Below are 11114 nucleotides of genomic sequence, written 5' to 3' on the forward strand. Positions count from 1 at the left end.
GCGCACCCTAAGATTAAACTACCCATTCTGAATTCTTCCTGGAAAAATGACATATTCCATATTACACAGGTCCGAGCGGTCCCGGCTTCGATTCCCGCTGGGGACACTGGAACGAAAAAGTGTATAAGCTTTTTTCCTGACAAGCCATCCTGAATGAGATTTTCCAGGGTTTTCCTCATGCACACCAGGCAAATGCTCGGGTGGTACCTAACTTATAGATCCCTGGGCGCTTCCTTCCTTCCCCAATGCTTTCTTCCTTCCCTTTCTCCGTGTAGTGTGATCACCAAGGTACGTCATCCCTAATATGGCTATAGATGCCAAAAGCCCAGAAATCTAATTCCTAATCCTAATCCTAGTGACGGACTAACATGGCCATAGATGCCGAAAGCCCAGAAATCTAATTTCTAATCCTAATCCTAGTGACGGTCTAACATCCCAAGTAGCACAGTCACGTCATAAACACGTCTTTTTTTGGGGTTCGAATTCAAAATGACGTCTTTTGAAAATTTGGAACGTCTTTATCACGTACCAAAATGGTAACAAAAATGACGTGTCAAACATGACCTAAATTGTACGTGTTTATCACGTGCCAGAATGGTACAAAGTATCACGTGTCGAACATCACCAAAAATAGACGTCTTTTTTAGGTGCTAAAAAGCGCGGACGTTCCCCGTACTGTAACTGCAGTTTGAGCAGTGCATGCTGGGAATCGTGAGCCATTTGCGGAATCGTGTTATGATTGTGTGAATATAAATAATGTGTTTTGTTAAAGGCACCTGTGATAAAGGTCAACTTTAAGACAAGTAAGTATAATTCCTATCCTATTCCTATCTAGGTGCAGTCTGTGTAAAATTCAGCAGATTGAGTATTGTAATTTTGAAGATTAGCTCCTCATACAGCGTTGCCTACGGTTTCTTATTACAGTGTATTAAAATACCGTAGAAAGAACGAGGATACCTACATTAGGTTAACATTTGCAGACGTCTGTATCAAATTAAATATTTTAGGTAGAATACTATATAAAATATTAATAGTGAAGGTAGTAAAATGATAATGTATGTGTTTTTATTCTCAATAAACCGTATATGGGAGTGACTATGCATGGGAAAGTATGTCATTCTGTGGTGCAGTTTTACTATACAGATCCATAGATTGTAAAATGTACGAAAAAAATTGGACAAGTCTTTAATTTGCCTATTTCATGTCGAGAACAGGACCAACCAACCTCCGCAGGGCTTCTAACCCGTTCCTACTACTACTACTTTTACTATGAATCCGTATAATAAAAGCTGTACGCATTGTGGTACTATTTGCCAAGGCGAAAGACTGCTAAATACAAGCAAACAACGAGATGACAGTAAGTGTATGCTTTTGGAGGCATTACTGGAACAGACGGTTCTACTAAATTTTGATACATTTCTTACATTTTCAGGTTAGGTTAGAGCATTGTATTTCCTATAGCAGAATATGCACTAAATGATAAGCTCCATTACTACTTGCAGATTGACTTCACGGGGGTTAGTATAAATATAGAGTAGACGCATGGGGCAAGGTTCTAGAACACAGGTCCCCCTTCCCACTTAATTGTAACAAAGACAGAAAACCACGTGCCGTGCGGGGCTCTAACCCGCCTTCACTCGCTGACGCTCGCTCAACAATACTATGTGAATTAAATGTTAAACTTTGATACAGAAAAGAACCAATCTAGCTGTTAACCTATATGGGGGGACTTGTGTTCTAGAACCTTGCCGACGCGTGGCATATTAAGTACAGTGCATAAAACACGAAACAACTTTTGCTAGGTGCCCACTAAAAAGCACAAATGCATTCTATTGGAATCAGTGCAGGAGCACAGCAAGAGGGCCCGAGCGGCAACGAGGGGGTGCGTTCGTAGGGAACAGGCACGTCAGCGACGGGGACTATGAGCGTAAAGAAGGATAATGGAAAAGCACACTCACGCTTACAATGATTTCACTATCACTCAAAATGCGGCTTCATTCGAGCAGCCGGTTCTACCAAATAGAAAATTTATAGGTAAAATATTATAAGAAAAATTTTTCGTGAAGGAATAAGAGTGTGAATATAAGTAATTACTGTCAGTGTACAACATATTGAAATGAATTTTAAGTGATCAGTTAAAGTATTGCATATGTAAGTGTGGTCTTCCACTATTCTCTTTTAGACGTATATTCCCCGTCGCTGACGCGCCTGCTCCCTACGGACGCATCCCGTCGCTGCCGCTCGGACCCTGTTGCTGTGCTCCTACCCTGACTCGGTTATATAGTATTCCTGCTTTTTAGTGGGGAGCTGATATAAATTGGTTCGTGTTTTATTCACTCAAATTGTTACGCTTTACGTCCACGCTGTATTTGTACTGACGCCTGAAGTCAATCTCAAGCACTAATGGAGCTTCTGATTTAGTTTATGCTCTGCTAAAAGAAATGCATTGTTCTAACCTGATATGAAACTGTAAGAAATATGTCAAAATTTGGTAGAACCGTCTGCTCGAATAATGCCCAAAATTCACTTCAATTAGCTGTGTACTGACATTAATTACTTACATTCACACTTTTATTCCTTCACAAAAAATATGTTTCACATCGTATGTTACCTATGAATTTTCTGTTAGGTAGAACCGACTGCTCGAGTGAACCCCTTTGGGAAATGACCCTCGGCAATTGTTGCAATGCCAATCGTGTATGACTTCAAAGTTAGAAACAACGAGCCCTATGGAAGTTCTAACCCCTTCGCTCACTCAGTTATGTTTTGTTTAGCCTTTTTTAGCACTACTGTCTTAAATCTAGTGAAAAAATCCACAAAATCGATGAATATTTGGTAGACCCGTTTGCTAAAGTAGTGCCCCCATTGTATATGTGCATAATCAGTGGGAGGATATTACCCCAGTTGAGAGCACTCTCAAACTGCAACCATCGCCCTGTTGCACCTACACACCCTCACAAGACACTTGGCTACCGTAACTGTGCTACAGAATTCGGTGTGGAAATCGTAATAATGTAACGGATTTTTGACTGTTCGAATATTTTGTTCATTAATTGAGTAGACAGCTCCCTCGCATTTTAGATTACAGTACTTACTCCAGTGCCAGCATGATGATGGATACTTATCAATGTTGCCACTGAAGTTCAAAAAATATATTCCAGCTCAATTAAGTATCCTCTACATGACTATATTATTATGATTTCCACTGCTAATCGTGAAACGATTCAAAGGAAACCAAATGTCTTATTTAGGGACCGTGGTTGGGGGCTGGTGGTGGTTCCAGTCAGATGTGTTTAAGAGAGCTCTTGACATAGGGAATATCCTCCTAATGTTTATGCGCACATTAACAACGGAAGTCTCTTTGGGTCAAAAACCTGCTTTCAGGTGGAACACCAATTCCTCATCATTAAAAAGAAATGAAATTAAATATTTAGTTTCACGCCCCAGGAAAAGCACCGAGCCTAAGGAAGATGGTGATAATGAAATGTGAAAAATGGAGGTATGAAGAAAGTGGGCGGAAACGGGAGAGTATCGAGAAAACTCAGGCACATGGTGTTTGTCCACCACAAAGCCCACTTGGCACGAGCTGGGATCGAACCAGGGACCGCACGCACTTGAAGTGAACGCTCTACCAGTGAGGAACTGCAGCCCCATCAGTAAAAAAAAAAAAAACATACCTCATTGCTTCGGGGCTTACATATCTGCTGCCACCAAAAGGAAGGTGTGTACACAACAGGGGCGGATCCAGAGCAGGATATTTTTTATTTTTTTTAAAAAATAAAACCTATCCCAGAATTGGAGCTCTTGATCTTTTCAAGCTTGTATTATAAATGTAAGAAAAACTTTTTTTTTTATATACACGTTGCAGAATTTAAATGAAGCAATAGAAATTACTTGCCTTGGTGTTTTTGGTCAGAAAATGTCCGCGTTCGAAAACGCAGGTAGTCATTTGTGTTCAAGATGCGATATTTTACGCTCTCACTCCGATCTCAAATCCGATCCCTACTTCTTATGGGGCCGCGGTGGCTCAGTGGTAGAGCGTTCACATCTGGTGCTTGGGGTTCCGGGTTCGATCCCAGCCCCCGCCAAGTGAACTTTGTGGTGGACAAACACCGTGTGGGTGGGTTTTCTCGGGGCTCTCCCGTTTCCTCCCACTTTCTTCATTCCACCATTTCATCCATTACTCATCATCACCGTCTCCTTTAGCCTAATCGGCATAACCGTGGGACGTAAATCTCAAAGATTTTCCGATCCCTGCTTCTTGTTAACAACGGGCAGACAATAATCCATAAAATCTATCTGTCCACAAGTTTGTCAATATTTATTTTACGTATCTTTCCATTTAAAAAGTGGCCATTCCTGCACCGAGGTTGGGACGATTTCGGACTCTTCTTCACACTGTCCTTTACGCTGAAAATATCCAGAACAGAAAGCATGTGAAATTTATGGCTGATATTTTCCTGCCAACTCATTTTTCTTTCTATAAGCTCTTTTTTTTATGATACAAAATGTAGTAAAAACCCACTTTACTGTTTACATGAAATTAAACTGCATCATTTCATGTTAAATGTATTTAGTCGTTGTAATAAGCCTAGGTGTAAATACATGTTATTTCCCAAAATAAGCCTTGCATGTACTCCCACTTTCCAGAGCGTGTGGCCAATGCTCCTGCAAATGATGAATTGATCAACAGCAGACCACCTAGCACGGAATCTTTCTTAACTGAACTTGAAGCCGTTACCCTGACCCCTTTCTGCTCGTCGAGCTGCTCTAGAAATATCACTGTGGAGGATGATATACATACCAAAGTTGCGACAGGTGAGTTTTTGACATGTTATTTTGTAATACCCATGTAAGAAAATGCCGAGTAAGAAGAAAAGAAAGAAAGTAGTAATATTTTATTAGTACTTATAAAATAAAATAATTGTTGAATAAGGTAATACTTTTATGTAAATGAAATATTCAATTTAACGTTCCACGATCAGGCACTGAGGCTAAGGGAGTCGGTGATGATGAGAAGTGAATTAAATGGTGGAATGAAGAATGTGGGAAAAAATTGGAGAACTCCTAGAAAAGCCGCTTGAAGTGAGCTGGGATCAAACCATTGGCCCCAAGCACCAGAGGTGAACGCTCTATCACCGAGCCACAGCTGCGCCAATTTTATTTAAATGTAACTGTTTCAGCAACTACCCTTATCTTCTTCAGATACACTCTATTTATTTCTTTATTATTTTAGATTTTTAAAGATTTCCTTGTTTATTAATTTTTATTCCTTCAGCAATTATTTTATTTGACTTGAGTATTTATATATAAGCAAAGCTTTAATATGGAATGTATCACATGTTATAGTGTTCTCGCTTTTTTTTTTTTTTTTTGAGTGGGTAAAAGTACTCCTCCCGAAAATGTTTTTCTCAACAGAGGGGTTAAATATAATTTTCACCAAAGAGAAGTTTTATTTTTATTATTATTATTATTATTATTATTATTATTATTATTAATAATAATAATAATAATAATAATAGCTGCCGCAACTTCTAACCCTGCTCAGAACAAATAATGTGACGATTTTCACCCTACTGCTTGTGACAGAATTCTGGTTCTAGAAGTCTTATTTTTTAAAAATACTCCAGTAACAAGTGAGGGGGCGTTTGCTCACAATTTTTTATTTTTCGGAATACATAAGTTATACACCATTTTGTTTGTAATTTTCACGTTCTTTTTTGTCATATTTTGAAATGCTAATATATGTTTCGTCTTGCATCATAAATTTAACTTACTAAATCGTATCCAATCAGGATGAAATTTCTTATGACAGTAGAAGGATACCTTTACTGGTTAATTCCACCTGTGTGCAGCTTGTCAGATTGCTGCATCCGATAGCGCAGTTCTGTCACGATATGTAAATGCGGAATTTTGACTCCATTTTGGGGGTTACATAGCAGTAGTGAAAGATAATACATGTAATTTCTATCGTTGTCTAGTTGTGTTTGATAAATGAGTAGCTATATTATTTTATTATTAGAAAGTTCTTTGTTTCATACCATAAAAACTATTCTTACTGCATGAGTCTGCATCAGTTATGATTCCAGTCCCCGCAAAGTGAACTTTGTGGTGGACAAGCACAGTGTGCGTGGGTTTACTCCAGGTTCTCCCACTTTCTTCATTCCACCATTTCATTCAGTCTTCATCATCACCGTCTCCTTTAGCCTAACCGACAAAACTGTAGGACGTAAAACTCAAAGTTTTTTTTTTTTTTTTTTTTTTGCATCAGTTGTAATATCGTATCAGTATACTTGATCGTCTCTTTTAGCTCACATCCTAAAGTTGGTCTTGGAGTGGCATTTTATATTGTGAGCACATACGTAATGTAGCCTTCTATGAGTGTTTCAGAATTATTTGTCATGTATCTGTATATACAAAGTCTTATATCCCCCAACTTGTTTGATTTTCCTAAACAATCAGAGTTAACAGCTGCAATAAAATCAAAAGTTAAGCTATTACAGAATAAATAAATTAATGGTAGTTTAATTTTGCTGTATGGAAGGACGTTAAAAGTGGGACTTCATGCAAGCGAGTGCAGTAACTAATCGTTTTATTGCGTATTGATTGTAGTTACACATAACGTATTGTAATTGTTTTTTTAAATTTTCTCCCCACCTGAAAAATTGCACTATGATTGTTCATGATTTTTTTTTTCTGTTTCAGTGTTCCTATCTGTCATCGTTGGGAGAAAAAGGGACCTTTCTCTGATGCTTGGTTTCCAAAGAGCTGGCGATGAAATTTAACTCCCGCGGAAAAAAGAGCAAAGTTCACGTTGTGCAAACTAGCCTTAAAGACACTTATCATTCGTGAGTAAAAATAAAGATCTTCAAATGAACAAATGCCACAAATCTTCAAAACGTTAGTAGAAAGATATTCACTTCCATCTACCTTGTTGTTTGAGGATGAAAAGGATTCGGCATGCTTGAAACATGTTGACCTGTTCCTCCTCGCTTTGTTTGGAAATCAATGTAAAGGCATCTCTTTCGAAAACTAAAAGATGGAAGAAACTGCTACTGGTGTAATAGATGAAGAAGTGGGATACTTACCGCAGTCCCCATTTTTAACCTACTTAAGCACGTGAGGCTTTTTTGATATGATGCTGTATTTCTGTACTTTCAATAACTGTGAAAGGTGTTTTCCTTCATACGAAACTTATAGGAAAATTTAATTCTTTTTATTTTATATTATTAAAAGATCTCTGTAAGTTTTAGATTATAACCAACAGATTTGCATTGTCTACATATTTCTTGTTTGTATTACAAATAATAAAGACAATCAGTGTTTCTTATTGCATTACAAATAGTATGAATATTATTTTATACGACAAAACGTGCACATTGTACCAAATTTCACAAAATTAAATCCCCACGTTAAGCGGGTTTGCATATCCAGGCTCCTAACTATGAAAACATTTACGCTCAGTCCAACCTCAATCATTTCACGAATTCAACCTGTTTTACGTATGTTATTAGGACATAATATCGATTGTGATTTATTCTAAAAACACTTTTATACATTGCAAGAGCTGTAACGTCCAAATATTTACTGAGAACTCATAGTTGTATCGGAATAAACAAAAGCGAGTATGGAACAGTAAACTGCTTTCACAAAAGGAAAAAGAATATGTGCAAAAGGCCTGCAAAACGGTCGAGTGGTTTGGGTCGATACGCTATCAATCACATGTTTCTGAGTTCAAACCCTGTAGCAAGTTGTTTCTTTTTTTAAGTGTCTTCCTATTTTCACCCGGAGGCTGAAAATATTTCTTTGAGTAACTCATTGAAAACTTCTTTTGTTTCAAATTCAATTAGAACGGAACATTATATGAATTGCGAATCTTAAATCCATAGCTAAAAAAAAAATGAAGTATACTCACTACTCCATTATCCTCTGATTTGTAACGAAAAACTATTTATAAACAGTGGTGACTTCAGAAAATTATCCTCGGGGGGAATTTCAATATGCGGGTGGAGGGCAAACATTGGTAGTCCACATTGAGCGCGATCGAATATATAGCCCTGAAGGCGGAAATTTCTTAGCTCGAGAGGGGTCTCAAATTCTCCCTCAGATCACGTCCTGAAAACATCATTGCTTAAAAGCTTTTCGTAACAAATATAATATTACACTTGTTTCTCGTACTACATTTAGAATTGGTAAAATCATAACTTATAGAGGATTATAATAAAAGCATAAAAATTACAATACCGATCATGTATAAATTATCCTGTAAGTTACCAACTTTGGGTCAGATTAAAACTCAAATATTTGTTTTCGGATTGCACTTAGAAGTAAGTCCTCTCTATATAATCCTGATTGGAAAGCCATGTTTAACACTAATTAATTAATCAATATTTATACTAATATTTTTTTTTATTTTACTCGTTTTACTATTCAGTATTATATACACTTCATTTCCAAAATCAAAATCTCGAAAATGTATATTGTACGAGTGCAGACTCATAAATAAATGATTATTTATCATATATATTGGTCTCTATTCGAAATTCTATTTAATCGAATCCGACAGGAACATCGATTACAGGTGAAAAAAGAGAGAGAAAAAGACGTTGTACCCGGCGGGGACTCGAAGTAAGTTCGAATGGTTCTTTACAAGCCGAACGCCTTAGACCACTCAGCTATGGTAACAACTAGTGATTGTAGCAAAGGCTTCAAGTAGTAGTTCTTATTACAGAATAACATTTTTTCTATTGCCTAAAATTTAAACCTAATTTACTTTGATATAATATATCTATTAATTTGTTACATGAACACGTTTTCGTTACTTTGATGAATGATGTATGTTGTTGATATAGATTCTAATACACATTCTTTCGTAAATATTATAGTAAGTATGAGGGTTATTTATGATCTTTCATGGAAATTGACTGGCGCATGCGCAGTACACAGACAGTTCAATTGGAAGGCGAGGAAGGAAACGCTAACAGACTGTTAGAATGTTTCATCGCTATGAAGTATAAAGAATAGCTAAAATGTATTTTACGCTTGTCATTGCGTAAAGAATCACCAGGTTAATGTTTGTCCAAGTTCTCACTAATCAACTGTACTCATGAAAAATAATTAATATTGTCATTACTGCACAATATGAAGAATAAAGAACGTATATTACACCAAATTGTTCTCGAATTCGAACTTAGCTAAGGAAGGGACAATAAACAAAATGTGATTTATTCATTAGAATTGAGATAATTCAATGAAACTAGAATTTACACAATTAAAATGGAAAAATATCGTTAAAAAGACAATAATACTTTTATCCGAGATGTGAAATAAAGTTATTAATTAACTGAAATGAAAGTTATATTTGGCATGATATAGAGTAAGGAAAAAAAAAGTAAATGTATTCTTAGAAACGTTCAAAGTAAGTTCACAAATACTTTTTGAAGATATACTACTCTTCCTTTACGTTTTAACGAACTAATAAGTAAACAAGCAAAGGAAAAGAATGAAGAACGAAAGTATTGCTCTTGAAAAAAAATATAATAAATAAATGAAACTTAAATAAATGTTTACACAAAACATAACACACTAGTACTTCGTGTAGTCACCTCCAGAGTCAGTAACTTCGTGTAGTCACCTCCAGAGTCAGTAACTTCTTGAAGTCTGGAGGGGATACTAGATACAAGTCTCGAGCAATACGACGGTGTGTCACGAAAATGTTGCCACAGTTCCATAACATGATTTTGAAGAAACGTTTGGTCTCTGTCTTCACGTCTCTCTTCCCATTCTTGCACCATGTAGGCCCACAGATGTTCATTTGGGTTCAAATCTGGGGATAGAGGGGGCCACTCAATACAAATTAACTCTGGATGTTCATTTAGCCACTCTCGTGTTTGCCGGGAAGTGTGAACAGCACTTTTGTCATGCATAAATATATATTCTTCCTGTTCGGGGAAGTTTCTTTCTAAGGACGGTAACAACGTATTTTCGAGAATATTAATGTAAACACTGCTGTTCATTCTCTCAGGCACCGCAACTAAATCTCCAGGACCAGCAGCCGTCATGTATCCCCAAAAGTGTGCTGATATTCGTCCTGAACAAGAAGTTCTGATAATATTTTGTTCAGCATACCTGGTTCCGCGCGGTCTATACAATATAACTCTGCCTTGTTGGTTAGACTTGAAAACCTTCTCGTCGGTCCAGATGACTAAATCCCAATATGACTGAGGTTGGGTTATGTTATTCTGTGCCCATTCCATTCGTCTGGCCTTGTGAGTTTCAGTCAGGAGAGTCTTCCTAGCGGGTCTTGAACAGTGTAGACCAGCCGCAATAATCTTCTTCTCATTGTTTCGTGAGAACAATTATATTCTCTGGCTTTGTCCAAGAGGACTGACGTGTGGCATAGAGGTCTGTTGATTACTTCTGTAACTAAAGCTTGATCTTGAGCTGAAGTTGTCACTTTTGGCCTTCCATTTCTTGACCGAGACCTGAACCATTCACCACCTTCTTCATGTCGCTGAACCCATTTCTTCACCGTTTTCTTGTCACATCCCAGATCTCTAGCAATCTGAGGCACAGTTTGTCCCATTTTTGCTCGGCCTATGATTTCTCCTCTCAGAGCAACAGACAGTTCTCCACAGCCTTTAGAGCGAGGCATTTTGAGAACCTGTTAGAAATTTGCGTTCTGGCGTGTATGACAAATGTCGGTAAAGTGCATCTTTCTGTTTCTACTGCGCATGCACCAGTCAATTTTCATGAAAGATCATAAATAATCCTGACAATTGCTGTAATATTTATGAACGAATACGTAATAGAACCTATATTAACATCATTCGTCAAAGTAAAGAATACCGTAAACATAAAACAATTTCAACAGACTATTAATCCGGGCAAAATAGGCTTAAACTTCAGAGAATACAAAATAAATTTCATACTGTAACAAAATATTGAACATGAAACACGCTTACTATATTTTCAATTTGTCACATTAGCCGAGTGGACTAAGGCATTCGGTTAGAGATTCTGAAGCATCATTCAAGAGTAGTTCGAATCCCACCACAATACAATTTGATTTTACCTCTTCTTGACGTTTCTGTTTGTGATCCTACCGGATTCTA

The 11114-nt window shown here is 37.2% G+C and overlaps 1 long non-coding RNA gene across 1 annotated transcript; it reads left to right on the forward strand.

Moving 5' to 3' along the window:
• The first annotated feature begins 448 nt into the window (after nucleotides 1–448).
• LOC145674505 (uncharacterized) lies at nucleotides 449–7053 on the forward strand. Its single transcript, XR_014128957.1, has 3 exons — nucleotides 449–803; nucleotides 4651–4818; nucleotides 6706–7053. It is a non-coding gene; the product is annotated as an uncharacterized LOC145674505 (long non-coding RNA).
• The last annotated feature ends 4061 nt before the right edge of the window (nucleotides 7054–11114 follow it).

The sequence above is a fragment of the Thermobia domestica genome, chromosome 17 (assembly GCF_964235325.1).
Source record: "Thermobia domestica chromosome 17, izTheDome1.hap1.1, whole genome shotgun sequence".
Taxonomy (NCBI): Eukaryota; Metazoa; Arthropoda; class Insecta; order Zygentoma; family Lepismatidae; genus Thermobia; species Thermobia domestica.